Source organism: Leucoraja erinacea, chromosome 32 (assembly GCF_028641065.1).
Source record: "Leucoraja erinacea ecotype New England chromosome 32, Leri_hhj_1, whole genome shotgun sequence".
NCBI lineage: Eukaryota > Metazoa > Chordata > Chondrichthyes > Rajiformes > Rajidae > Leucoraja > Leucoraja erinaceus.
This window is the reverse complement of record NC_073408.1, coordinates 4,263,841-4,278,691: the sequence shown is the minus strand read 5'-3', so window position 1 is coordinate 4,278,691 and position 14,851 is coordinate 4,263,841. Positions and strand designations below refer to the sequence as shown.

General features: G+C 47.5%; 1 long non-coding RNA gene across 1 annotated transcript; it reads right to left on the bottom strand.

Annotated features, from left to right (window-relative positions):
* Nucleotides 1–7,107: 7,107 nt before the first annotated feature.
* LOC129712291 (uncharacterized) lies at nucleotides 7,108–9,859 on the bottom strand. The gene is made up of 2 exons (XR_008726034.1): nucleotides 9,534–9,859; nucleotides 7,108–7,573 (listed from the first exon to the last, which is right to left on the bottom strand). It is a non-coding gene; the product is annotated as an uncharacterized LOC129712291 (long non-coding RNA).
* Nucleotides 9,860–14,851: the final 4,992 nt, after the last annotated feature.

The following is a 14,851-nucleotide window of genomic DNA, read 5'->3' as shown; positions in this document are numbered from 1 at the left end:
TCCCTACTCTCAGTGGGAAAAGCTTTTCCACGTCAACTCTGTCATGTTAACACCTCTGTCAAATGCACTGACATGTTTACGCATTGTCCACAAAACAAGATGGGGCATTTGTCAGCTGTCATTGCGTTTTTAAGAAGGAACTGCAGATGCCGGAAAATCGAAGGTCCACAAAAATGCTGGAGAAACTCAGCGGGTGCAGCAGCATCTATGGAGCGAAGGAAATAGGCAACGTTTCGGGACGAAACCCTTCCGGGTTTCGGCCCGAAACGTTACCCATTTCCTTCCGGGTTTCGGCCCGAAACGTTGCCTATTTCCTTCGCTCCATAGATGCTGCTGCACCCACTGAGTTTCTCCAGCATTTTTGTGTACCTCTATCTGCCATTACACCCTGCTGCCAATAGAGGATGCCAAACTATTATCAGAAACAGCTTCAGTTTAGTACATCTTCCCCAGCTAATAATGGGCCATTATGGACTCCACACATCCGGAGGTCATCCTGACTTGTTCGGGCCCTCTCCATCTTTCAGTCTGAAGAAGGGTTCCTTTCCTTTTCTCCAGAGATGCTGCCTGTCCCGCTGAGTCACTCCAGCATTCCGTGTCTATCTTAAGGGGTTGGACAGACTAGATGCAGGAAGTTTAAGAGATATTGAAGAGATTTCAAGAGATAAGCCTATTTTTAGGACTTCGCTCCATAGATGCTGCTGCACCCAGCTGAGTTTCTCCAGCTTTTTCTGCCACAAAGGTAGATGCAGGAAAACATTCCCGATGTTGGGGCAGGAGTAGTCCATTCGAACACGGGGCACCGCCACAGTGTCAAGGCTGATCATCCAACTCAGTATCCCGTACCTGCCTCTTTTAGGACCAAGAAGAGAAAAACATCTTTTCCCCTTAAATAGAGAGTGGTGAATCTCTGGAAGAGAGTTGCCACAGAAGGTAGTTCTGAGGAGGCAGTTCATTGGCTATATTTAAGAGGGAGTTAGATGTGGCCCTTGTGGCTAAAGGGATCAGGGGTCATGGAGAGAAGGCAGGTACAGGATACTGAGTTGGATGATCAGCCATGATCACATTGAATGGCGGTGCAGGCTCGAAGGGCCGAATGGCCTACTCCTGCACCTATTTTCTATGTTTCTATGTTTCTATGTTTAGGTTTAGCTTTGGTCAGAGATACAGCGTGGAATCACGACCTTTGGCCCACCCAGTCCGCATCTACAGCACTATCTTACGCACTGGGAATGATTTAGATGTCAATTATTCCTACAAACCTGCACATTTTTGGATTGTTGGGGGGGGGACCGGAGTGCCCGGTGAAAACCCACTTGGTCACAGGGAGAAGGTACGAACTGGTCTCGGTGGGCCGAACGGCCTGTTTCCGCGCTGTGTCTCTAAACAAAACTAGACTAGCTCCAGTCTTCAGACTCAACAGCAACCGAATAGCCTGCCCGTGGACAATATTCTGCAGCAGAATATCTTTATTGCAACCAACTCCAGCGCCCGTGGGTGCGGGCAGCGACAGACTAGGTTACACGTGTAACCTAGTCTCCGCTCACAACATACAGAAATACAATCTGAGTTTGTTCAGGCTGAAACTGACAAAATGTCCTTTCCCCGCCACAGAAATTGTCTCAAGGTACGAACATTAATTAGCAGGAGTTACAGCGGATGGGAATGAATTAAAATGAGTTTTTGCTAACTTCTCTAGCTGCAACTTTGGTTACCACAAAAAAAAACCCCACTCAAGGCACAACTCCGAGCTTCCGAAGAAGGGTCTCGACCCGAAATGTAACCCATTCCTTCTACTCAGAGACGCTGCCTGTCGCGCTGAGTTACACCAGCATGCTGTGCCTATCTTCGGTTTAAACCAGCCTCTGCAGTCCCTCCCCACACAACTCCGAGAAGGGTTTAATGTAGTTTCATCCGACTAGTTTATTAGATTATTCCTGTCATATTTTGCCATAAATGTTACCATTGAATGCCTAGCGCCTCCACCGTGTGGTAATCAAGGTTCAGCTTTACGTACCATATAAGGGAAAAACCTTCACTTTCACCCACGGCGTTTCTCAATGGTGGAGAGAGTGGGGGCACTTCACGCGGATATAAGGTGCCCTCGTATACACGCCACCACCGTAAACTGCCTCCGAGACTGTGGCTAAAGACTATATAATGCAGTAGGATGTATCTTGGTCCCGATAAAGTTGTCCGCCGCTGCCCAATGACTTGGAACACCGCCAAGATTTGAGTCCTCGGGTGCTGTCTGTGTGGAGTTTGCAAGTTCTCCCTGTGACAGTGCTCCCGTTTCCTCCCACATTCTCAAAGGACGTGCAGGTTTGTAGGTTAAGTGGTTATGCCAAAAATGCCCCCAAATTTGTAGGGAGTGGGTGCGAAAATGGGATGACATAGAACTAGTGTGAGCGGTGTTCTATGGGCGTGGTGGACTCGGTGGGCCGAAGGGCCAGCTTCCATGCTGTTTCCATCCATCCATCCACCCACCCCACCCACCCACCCGCCAACCCCAATCCCACCTCGCCACCCATCGAACCCAGTCCCACCCACCAAACCCATCCCACCCATACCTAAGCCACCCACCCACCTAAGTCACACACACACACACACACACACAATCCTACACACACACACACACACACACACACACACACCCCTACACACACACACACACACACACACACACACACACACACACACACACACACACACACACACACACACCTACACACACACACACACACACACACACACACACACACACACACACACACACACACACACATACACACACACACACACACACACCTAAAAGATTGAGCAAACACGAAAGATTGAAAAGACTAGGCTTGTATTCACACACACACACACAAGGATGAGGAGGGGTGGGTGGGGGGGGGGGGGGGGGGGGGGGGGGACACTTATAGACACACATAAAATTGTAAAAGGACTCGACAAGCTAGATGCAGGAAAAATGTTCCCAATGTTGGTCGAGTCCAGAACCAGGGGCCACAGTCTTAGCATAAAGGGGAGGTCATTTAAGACTGTGGTGAGAAAACAACTTTTTCACCCAGAGAGTTGTGAATTTGTGGAATTCCCTGCCACAGAGGGCAGTGGAGGCCAAATCACTGGATGGATTTAACAGAAAGTTAGATAGAGCTCTAGGGGATGGTGGAATCAAGGGATATGGGGAGAAGGCAGACACGGGTTATTGATTGGGGACGATCAGCCATGATCACAATGAATGGCGGTGCAGGCTCGAAGGGCCAAATAGCCTCCTCCTGCACCTATTTTCTATGTTTCTATGTTTCAAACATACACACATACACAAACACACATATACAAACACATACATACATACATACATACATACATACATACATACATACATACATACATACATACATACATACATGCACGCATACATACACACATACACACACACGCGCACACACACACGCACACATACATACGCACACATACATACACACACACATACATACACACATACACACATACACACACACACATACACACACACACACACACACACACACATACACACACACATACACACATACACATACATACATACACATACACATACACATACATACATACATACATACATACACACATACACACACATACATACATACACACACACATACATACATACATACATACATACATACACACATACACACACATACATATACATACATACATACATACATACATACATACATACATACATACATACATACATACATACATACATACATACATACATACATACATAACCTTCTCTCCAGAGATAGACAAAAACGCTGGAGAAACTCAGCGGGTCAGGCAGCATCTATGGAGACGATGAATAGGCGACGTTTCGGGTCGAGGCGTTTCGGGCCTGAAGAAGGGTCTCGACCCGATTCCTATTCCTTCTCTCCATAGATGTTGCTTCACCCGCTGAGTTACTCCAGCATTTTGTGTCTATACTCGAGTCTGTGTCGAGTATATGTTGTTGTCTATAGCGGGGTCAAGGGATATGGGGAGAAGGCAGGAACGGGGTACTGATTGGGGATGATCAGCCATGATCACGTTGAATGGCGGTGCTGGCTCGAAGGGCCAAATGGCACCTATTGTCTATTGTCTATTGTCTATTGTCTGTACTCGAGTATATTTTGGTGGTACAAGGTGTTACAATATATGCCGTTAGAAAGTGTTACATAGGTGTGAACACAGAGAGAGATAATGTGCCTCATTACACCATCCACCACCTATCTTTATCCCATTGTAATTCTCCCTTATTCTTCTCCACTCTGTACATCCCACGCATTGCCTACACTCTGGGCGCGATTCCCATCAAAGATCCCATAGCGGCTATAGGATCTTTGATTCACAAGCTGGTCATTCACCTACCACCCAGACTTGCTTGGGAGATCAAGTCAACGCAAATGCAAATGGAAATGGGCAGACGACGTTTCGGGTCGACAACCCCTTTGGTCTTTCGTTTTTAGTTTAGAGATACAGCGGGGAAACAGACCCTTCGGCCCACCGAGTCTGTACTGACCAGCGATCCTCCCCCGTTACACTTAGCACACACCACTGCACCGGGGATAATTTACAATATCTAGCGAAGCCAATTCACTTACAAACCTGTTTAAGAGGGAACTGCAGATGCTGGAAAATCGAAGTGCTGGTGAAACTCAGCGGGTGCAGCAGCATCTATGGAAATAGGCAACGTTTCGGGCGAAACCCAAAGGGTTTCGGCCTGAAACGTTGCCTATTTCCTTCGCTCCATAGATGCTGCTGCACCCGCTGAGTTTCTCCAGCACTTTTTGTCTACCTTTAACTTACAAACCTGTATGTCTTTGGAATTGTGGGCGAAAACCGGAACGCCCGGTGAAAACCCACGCGGTCACGGGAAAACCAAGCAGACTCCACACACACACACACACACACACACACACAGACAACGCCCGAGATCAGGATTGAACACTGGTCTCTGGTGCTGTGAGGCAGTACCGTCCCGTTTGTGTTCGCAGTTTTAAAACAAAATCATCATCGCAAGCATTGCGAGAGTGTATAGTTACTGGGGGCGGATGTAAAAGTAAGGAATTCGCGCTCGAATATGTTGGGAGAATACAAATAATAAGTGTGTATCTAGATGGGAACGTTTTTATTACGCAGGGGCAAGTGGGGGCATTAAAATTACCCGTAGATTTTGGTACGTTTTGGAATCATTTATATTAGAATTCGCGAGGGTCCCAGACGCATAGAAAGTAAAGATTCTGCACAAAATGTAGGATTTGTTATAATGCGTTTGTGATTCGGATTCACGCTCTCGGGCTCAGAATAAAGCGCCGCTTTCGCTTCGTACACGATTCTACACACAGACACACACAGACAGACACACACACGGATACCTGCAGGACCAGCGCTTCGCTTAAATAACATTTAACTACACACATAGTGCATCCTTGCTTTTTCTAAAAATATAGAAAAGACATTAACTATTCCTGACTGTTCGACAGAACAGAGTCCAGGAAGGAGAGGAGGGGGGAATAAGCCAGGCCCCTCCCTCCCTGGTTTAATTTCGGTAACGCGAACACTGCCTTCAAAAACGGCTGCAATACGCCGTGCCCCGCGCTTCTCCCAATGCCCTTTCCGAAGTTCCCTGGCCGAGATTCACTCCGATTTTTTTTTTAAAAACGTCTAAAAATTAATTCGTTCCAGTAACATGCAATGATTTAGAAAAGCGCCGCTGGAATTTAAAACAAGCGGGTGTCATTTATTTTAAGGCATTTGGTTCCTCCACGCCAAAATGTAACATTACAAGAAGAAATAAGAAAGGAGTTGACTAATCTAAACTCCCTATATCGTGGAGAGCCAGTGTGTTGAATTTTACAGCGAGCTCCAACATATTCAGTTAGGACGTGATACCAAAAATAAAAAATGTCTGAGCATTACATCTATTGTTTGATTTTCCTGTCTCACACTCAGAATAACCCGCCCACGGTTCCATTAATGAACCAGTCGTGAAATGAACGAGCAACACCTTGAAGTAGCGCGTCGTTAGAGAGACTCGGATCATTGTTTGGAAAGGGAACTATCAGCCAGAAATTAGTGGTCGATATAACAATAGATTTTCTATGCAATACTTTAAAAAATTTGCATTCAAATAAGGTATATATATAACCTTATTAGAATGCAAAATTTGCTCAATATATATAAATATATTTGCACATTATATATATAATTATAACATTATAATCTTATTATATAATTATATATATGCATAATTATATTTAATGTATGTGTACATTATATATATAATCATATGTGTATATTATATATGTAATATCAATTATAATTATATATTATAATTATGTATGTATATATATATATATAATTTACATATATTATTTATATCATAGTATACATAATTATATATTTATGATTTAGCATTTTTCGGTTGAACAGTCGGATATGTACGTGGGACTGCGTGTTTTTTATCAAACATGTCGATCATCGTCAGAATATATTTATTAGTTATATACCATGATAAAATGAAACTCGGGTGAACATTGACACAATGCGTTTAAAACACAGCATCTGTGAGCTGGAATATTGTCCAAAGTGTCTCACTTGGGCCCATGTCAAAGGGAACGCTAGGCGCTGCAGGTACAGCGTTAGACTGCTGCGCTGCGGTCCTGGGGCCTGCACTCACACCCCCGGCCTGCAATTAGCGATTTTAAGGAGAAACGTGCTTATTAGTGGGGATTGGGCGCAGAGGAGGCTGATGTGAGACCACGTGTGGGTCAACACTCGCTCTTTCATTTCCAACTGTGTGGTGGAATGAAGTCCGGAGAGGCCACGCCCACAATCTGCCATGTTAGGCATCAAAATGTGATTGAATACTACATTTTATAGTAAATCGACAATGTAAAGTATGTCCAAAGATTCAGGACATCCCTTGCAATCATGTTGGTGATGTTGGTGGTGGTTTGGCATTGAAAAGGCCTCGCAGATGTAAAATTATGGACATGTCTGGTACTCTCAAAGCTCCCTGAGCAAAGATTGCTAAAATCATCAAAATGTACCAAATTCTGCTGAAAGTTCCACACTTTTACATTGTATTTTATTCCATTGAAGGCTTTAGTACATGGAAATGCACAGTGTTTTAGCAAGAGAGCAGTCTTTTTGTCTAGGCTTTGAATATTCAAATTGAAAGTATCGCGCAATCATTCGTTGTCAAATCATTGGATTGTAGGGGTTTTAAAAAGGTCGACAAGTGTGCTCCAAAACTCTAAGTTATATTCTAAGCTATAGTGCAATAATTTTGTTTGTGACTAATCCAATGTTCGGCACAGCAGGGGAGAAATTGGCTTAATTTTAAAAATATTCCACTCTTGTGAACAAATCTGAAGACTAAGATCTTGGGGCCGAATAAGCATCTATCCTGTAGTTAAGAACAAAAAAATAATCTTATAATGTCTGGTAAGAATTTTTTTTTTCTCTTGTGGATTATTTTTGCACTTGTTCTTCTTGTCTTGTCTCGCTTTGTATTCAGCTGTAAGAAAGGAAAGAGAGGAATCAGGCAGAGGCAGCGTTATCACATAAGGTTGAAATCCGTTATGTTCCATTATAACTCCAGCACAAGACCCACAGGGTTAAATATCGCAATTGTTACCTCAAAATTATGGGCGCGTTTAATCCCTTGTGATTTTAAGTAATCATTAATGTTTTCGACGAGTTTTTTTTTTTCTTTTGTACCCTTTTCATTTAAAAAAAGTCGTGCTGTTTTGGCAAAGTCAGGAAGTAAATATTTGCGAGGAAGAATTTCTCCGTTTGCCTGTGCTCTGCTGGGACTTTTTTTAAAAAACATCACCCGTTCACCTATTTTTCTGATCAACTGTGGGTTTAAAAAAATAAAATATCCCTTGTTTCCCCGACGATCAATTTTCAATTGGGGTTTAAAAAAAAAAACCGGGGCACGTGCTTTCACAGTGTAGAGAGTTGAGGAGAGATCTGGGGGTATTTTTTTGGGGAGGGGCTGGGGTTTGCTGTAATTGTACTTTAATCTGGACGATGGAACTAACCGGGTCACTTTCTGGGCACAAATAATTGATCGGTGGCTTATTTTTTTTTTAACTTGTTACATTTTAAGCCGCCAGCCACAAGGTGGAAAGGTTCTAGTTCCTTTGTTCGTTTTTAAAACAAAAATATTTTCATTTTGCATTTTGCATTTAATTTCAACATTTTGAGGTTGTGGGATTTGTCAGACACGGTCTATTCTGGGGTCTAATTCGCGTGTGCGTTAGCAACGGCCACGGTTTCAAACACGAAGAAAGGCGCAAATGGAGTTTGTGTGTGTTTTCGCGTCTGTGCGTTTGCAGGTTTGGACCAGAGGGGGGCAGGTCTCGACAGGTGGAAGTCGAGTCAACTAGCCACATCTGGCCGCTGGAATGAGGCATCTTGTGAGCGACACTCCTTGCGCTGCTTTTCTGCAGGATAGCAAGGAAGAGGGGAGGGAGGGGGGTGGGCGGAGATGAATTACCCTCAGAATTGTGACTCTATTCGCGGGGGTAAAAGACGGCGTTAAAAACCCGAATCGCTGCCACAATGTTCATTTCACTGCACATCTCGTATGTGTATGTGACAAATAAACTTGACTTGACTTGACTTGAAACTCGCTGTCTTTAAGGGAGAGGAGCCCCCCCCCCACACACACACACACACACACACCTATCTATCGGCTAAATTAAAGTTTCACATAGTTGAAGATTGTCCTACCTCCCCCCCCCCCCCCCCCCCCCCCCCAAAACCCTTCACCATAGTTTATTCTCCAGTATTATTTAGCGAATGCAAAGTCCTTTAGCCAAGCTGCTGCCTCTTGGTCTGCTGTATCTAGGGTGACAAGTCCTCCTTTGAGTCTTGGGTTACACAAAAAAAGCTGGAGAAACTCAGCGGGTGCAGCAGCATCTATGGAGCGAAGGAACTTCGCTCCATAGATGCTGCTGCACCCGCTGAGTTTCTCCAGCTTTTTTTGTGTAACCTTCGATTCTCCAACATCTGCAGTTCCCTCTTAAACTCCTTTGAGTCTTTGTTGAGGGCATGCTTCAATGATGTGTTGCATTGTTTGCTGCTCCCCACAAGCACACCGTGGGGTTGGACTGCTGCCCCATTTGTGCCCCATTCCCCCATGTATCTCCAGCGACCATGCACAACACTGAGGCGTTTCCGTAAACTGATACCAAACAAAAGACCCATCGCCTCCTCTCTCTAACTTTTTTTTTAAATGAAGCCTTAGCGACTGTAACTGGTACAAGAGTTGTCCTGGGTGCCCAGCCAACGCCAAGAGCAGTTTCACAATAGGGTCCCCCGACCCCGAAACGTCACCCATTCCTTCTCTTCGGAGATGGTGCCTGTGTCCCGCTGAAGTTACTCCAGCTTTTTGTTTTGTGTGTGTGTGTGTGTGTACACCTCTATTCACAGACTCGCCGACCTGTTCGCCAAAAATTAGCACTGACCTGGAGCTCGGCGACTCCACGCCTCCACCCACTCGCCCGCCGGTTACTTTCAGCGCCTTTAAGACAAATTTGGGATCGGGGAAACTCGGGAACAAAGTTCCCTTCCAAGCGCAGGAGATGTTTCTGCCGTAAAACACGTGGCGGCGTTTACGACTTAAACTGCAGGTGGGGAAAGGTGTAGAGGCGATAGAGAAGGGGACGGGACGGGACAGGGGGGCTCGGCAGACCGGGAGGGTTAACCCCGGATAAGGGGCTTATTCCACGAACAGGAAAGTTTAGAGTCGGGACGGACAGTCGCTATTTCTGAAGCTAAACTCACGACTTTTGCGTACGTTATTTAACCCGTTCAGCGCCGAGTGGGGACCCCGTGTACTCGATTACTTCGCCCCAACAATGACACTCCAGCACTGAGTGTCTTATCCACAATAGATCATAGTTGCGGGGGGAAGGGCGGTTGGGGGTCCATATGGTTGTAAGAGAGTTTAATCCCTCAGTAGCAGCTCAGTGGCACAGATACCCGAGACGGGCACAACGTGCTGGAGTAACTCAGCGGGTCAGGCAGCATCTCCGGGGAAAAATGGATAGGTGACTGGACGCGAAACGTCACCCATCCGTGTTCTCCAGAGATGCTGCCCGACCCGCTGAGTTATTCCAGCACTTTGTGTTTATCTCTGGTATGAAACAGCATATGCAGTTCTTCGTTTCTACATTCACCACTGATGTTGTTTTCGCTTTAACCTCGCGCGCATGTGTGTGTTTATCAGGAGGCAAACGGGCAGTGAATGCCTCTGTCAGTGGAGATAGGCGAAAGAAGGGAATACGTTCCAGGAGAGAGGACGAGAGAGAGAGAGGGACGAGGAGAGGAGAGAGGAGAGAGTGACGAGAGAGAAGGATAAGAGGAGGGGGGAGGAGAGAGAGGGGAGGGAGAGGACAAAGAGAGGGAGAGAGAGGGGGGGAGACGAGAGAGAGAAAAGAGGAGAGGGGAGAGAGAAGGAGCAAAAGAAGAGGGAAGAGAGGGAGAAAGAATGGGAGAGAGAGAGGGAGGAGAGGGGGGGAGAGAGAAAGAGGAGGGAGAGGAAAAAGAGAGGGGAGGAGAGGAGGAGAGAAGAGGAGAGGGAAGAGGGAGGAGGGAGGAAAGATAAAGGGAGAAGAGAGGAGAGGAAGAGATGAAGAGAGAGAAAGAGGAGAGAAAAAGGAAAAAAGGAGGAGGAGAGGAAAGAGAGAGAGGAAAGAGGAAGGAGGGGAGAAGAGGAAGGAGAAAAGAGGAAGGAGAAGGGAGAAGAGGGAAAGGGAGGAAGAGAGGAGAGAGAGGAGAGGAGAGAGGAGGAGGGGAGAGTGAAGGAGAGGAGGAGGAGAAGAGGGGAGAGGAGAGAGAGAGGAGGGAGAGAGAGAGAAAGGAGAGGAGAGGAGAAGAGAGGAGACAGAGGAGGGGGGAAGGGGAGAGGGGGAGAGGGGGAAGGGAGAGGAGGGGGGAGGAGAGGAGGGGAGGGAGAGGAGAAGGGAGGAGGGAGGAGGGGAGAGGAGGAGGGAGGAAGAGGAGGAGAGAAGGGAGAAAAGGAGGGAGAGAAGAGGGAAAGGAGAGGAGATAGAGAGGAAGAGGAGACAGAAGGGGAAGAGGGCGGGGAGAAAGAGGAGAAGGAGAGGGAAGGGAAGAAGGGAGAGGAAAGGGGAAGAGGGAGAAGAGGACAGAGGGAGGAGAAAAAAAGGGAGGGAGGAAGAGAGGGGGGGGAGAGAGAGAGTGGGGGAGGGGCCCTGAGAGGGAGAGAGGAAAGGAGAGAGGAGAAGGAGAGAGGTAGGAGAAGAGAGAGAAGGACAAAGAAAGAAGGGAGGGGAGGGAGGAGAGAGGGAAAGGAGGAGAGGGGAGCTCACGGAAAAGGGGAGAGGAGAAAGGGAGGGAGAGAGGAAGGAAAGGAGGGAATGGGAAGAGAAGGGAGGGGGGAGGGGAGGGGAAGAAAAAGGGGGAAGAGGAAGGGGAGGGAAGAAAAAGAAGAGAGATAAGGGAAAAGAAAAGGGAAAGGAAGGGGGGAAGGGAAGAGAGAGGGAGGGGGAGGAAGGAGAAGGAAAGGGGGAGAGAGAGGCAAGAAGGAAGAGGAACAGGGGAGAGAAGAGGGGAGGAAAGGAAAAGAAGAAGGGGAAGGACAGGAGGGAAAAGGGGGGGAGGGGAGACCAGAGGATGAGGGGAAAAGAGGAAAGGGGGGAGAGGGGAGGAGAGGGGAGGGGAGGGAAAGAAAGAGGGGGGGGAAGAGAGAGAGGGGGAGAGAGGAGGGAGCAGGAGAGAAAGGAGGAAAAAGAGAGGGAAAAGGGGGAGGAAGAGAGAGAGGGGAAAAAGAGGGGAAAGAGAAGGGAGAGGGGGAGAGGAGAGAGGAGAGAAGGGAAACAAATGGAGGAAGAAGGGGAGAAAGAGGAGAAGGAGAGAGAGGACGAGAGAGAGAGGAGGAAAGGAGCCTGCGAAGGAAAGAGGGAGGGAGGGGAAAAGTGAGGGGGGGAGGGAGGAGAAAGCAAAGAAAGAGAAGGGAGGACGGGGGGAGAGAAGGAGAGGATGGAGGAGAGAGGGGGGAGGAAGAGAGGGGAGAGAGGGAGGAAGGATAGGGGGAGGAGGGAGAGGAAAGGAGAGGAGAGGGAGGGGGAAAGGAGAACGAGAAGGAGAGGATAAGGGAGAGGGGAGAAGAGAGAAGGGAAAGAGAAGGGGAGAGGAGAGGAAAGGGAGGGGAGAGAGAGAAGGGGATAGGAGAGGGAGAGGAGGAGGAGAGGAGAATGGAGAAGGAGAGGAGGGAGAGAGAGAGGAGAGGAAGGGGAAGGGGAGAAACTAGGAGAGAGGAGAGAAGGGAGGAAGAGGGAGAGGAGGTTGAGGGGAGGGGGAGAGAGACCAGGAGAACGAGGAGGGAAGGGGAGAATGGGAAAGACAGGATTCAAGAACGGAGCGAAAGAAGGGATGGAGGGGAGGGGAACGGAGGCAAGCAGGCGAAAATGCGGATTGAGGGGAGGATGAGGGGGATCAAAATTAAAGAAGGGGGGGGAAACAGGAAGAGGAACCAGTCCCACCCCCTCGCCATAAACCATGATAGAGGAAGAGAAGCAGACCCTTCCGAAATAAAAAGTCTCATCCAACAAGAGAGGAGGGGGAACCGAACGCGGCCGGTGGTGTCATCAAATGAACCACGTTTTGGGGGAAGCCAGTGAGATTGTCTTTTCGGTTTTACTGGAATGGATTGTGGAGGAAGGCGCTGTTGAGGAGAAACTAACTTGAATAGGAGCTTTCATAGTGGATAGATGGAGCTTTAGGTGTTTAAGAAGGAACCGCAGATGCTGGCAAAATCGAAGGTAGACAAAAATGCTGGAGAAACTCAGCGGGTGCAGCAGCATCTATGGAGCGAAGGAAATAGGTCACGTTTCGGGCCGAAACCCTTCTTCAGTCTGAAGACAGAAACCCAAACTATGGTCCCGAAACCCAAAAGGAAACGTTGCCTATTTCCTTCGCTCCATAGATGCTGCTGCACCCGCTAAGTTTCTCCAGCATTGGAGCTTTAGGTGCAGGTTCGAAGGGCCGAATGGCCTCCTCCTGCCCCTAGGAAATTTTCTATGTTTCAAAGTTCAGTGGGGACGGTGCAGAATTAAATCAAGAGGAGGTGAGAGAGGAGAGGGAGACGAGGAGGAGAAAACCAGGTGCATGAGTAGGCCATTCATCCCACTCAGTAGAGGGGACCTGCCTTCTCTCCATACCCCCTGATCCCTTTAGCCACAAGGGCCAACATCTAACTCCCTTTAAATATAGCCAAGAACTGTGGCCTCAACTACCTTCTGTGGCAGAGAAGGAGACAGATTCACCAACTCTCTGTGTAAAAATGATTTTCTCATCTCGGTCCTAAAAGATTTCCCCCTTATCCTTAAACTGTGACCCCTCTGTTCTGGACTTCCCCAACATCGGGAATAAATCTTCCTGCATCTAGCCTGTCCAACCCCTTAAGAGATTTTGTACGTTTCTACAAGATCCCCCCTCAATCTTCTAAATTCTAGCGAGTACAAGTCGAGTCTATCCAGTCTTTCTTCAATATGAAAGTCCTGACATCCCAGGAATCAGTCTGGTGAACCTTCTCTGTACTCCCTCTATGGCAAGAATGTCTTTCCTCAGATTGGGAGACCAAAACTGTACGCAATACTCCAGGTGTCAAGTCAAGTCAAGTCAAGTCAAGTTTATTTGTCACATACACATACGCGATGTGCAGCGAAATGAAAGTGGCAATGTGAGGAGCTAAGACCCTGTACAACTGCAGTAGAAAAGGAGAGGGGCTCCTATAGAAAATCTTCCTGTAGCTAGCCTGTCCAACCCCTTAAGGGGAGGGGGTACGTTTTCTATAAGATCCCCCCCTCAATCGAGGGAGGAGAGAGAGAGGGAGGGGAGACAGAGAGAGAGGAGAGAGAGGAGGAGAGAGAGGAGAGGAGAGGGGATGGGAGGAGAGGAGAGTAGAGGGGAGAGAGAGAGAGAGAGAGAGAGAGAGGGGAGAGAGAGAGAGAGAGAGAGAGGAGAGGGAGAGAGAGAGAGAGGAGAGGAAGAGAGAGAGAGAGAGAGAGAGAGAGAGAGAGAGAGAGAGAGAGAGAGAGAGAGATGGAGAGAGAGAGAGAGGGAGAGGAGAGAGAGAGAGAGGGAGAGAGAGAGAGAGAGAGAGAGAGAGACTACAGCATTAGAAGCAAAACTACTATGTTATTGTAAAGAAACAAGATCTGTCCAGAATTCCGTTGTGGCTCCAAGTGCCAGGGTATTATGTTACAGTTCTGCTCACTAAAATAGTCGGGGGGAGGAGAGCAGCAAATAAATTTGCATTCATTCGTGGATGTATTTTGCTCAGTATAAGTGTTAATATTTATATTTCAGAACCTAATTAACTTAATTTGTCTGATAGTATATTTCATGGTTTTCAGATTTGCCTTTCTTTAAAAAAAAAACACACACACATTGTGTACTGAACTGTCTTAATCAAGAGTGAGTTGCAATAACACCTCCTCCCCCCTCCCCCCCCCCCCCCCCCCCCCCCCCCCCCCCCCCCCCCCCCCCCCCCCCCCCCCCCCCCCCCCCCCCCCCCCCCCCCCCCCCCCCCCCCCCCCCCCCCCCCCCCCCCCCCCCCCCCTAGTATTCAGTTGCTTTCAAGTGAACTACCTAAGCATGAATGGGTTACTTTGATAACTTCTGAGTTGTGCCAAATATGGGTCTTGGCACTGTACATCCCTGGATCAGTTTCTCACAATCTAAAGCAATTTGGAAAGCACCTGGAGAAAATTGACCAATATAAGCACTTAATTTTATTATTTAGTTCCTTGGAAAG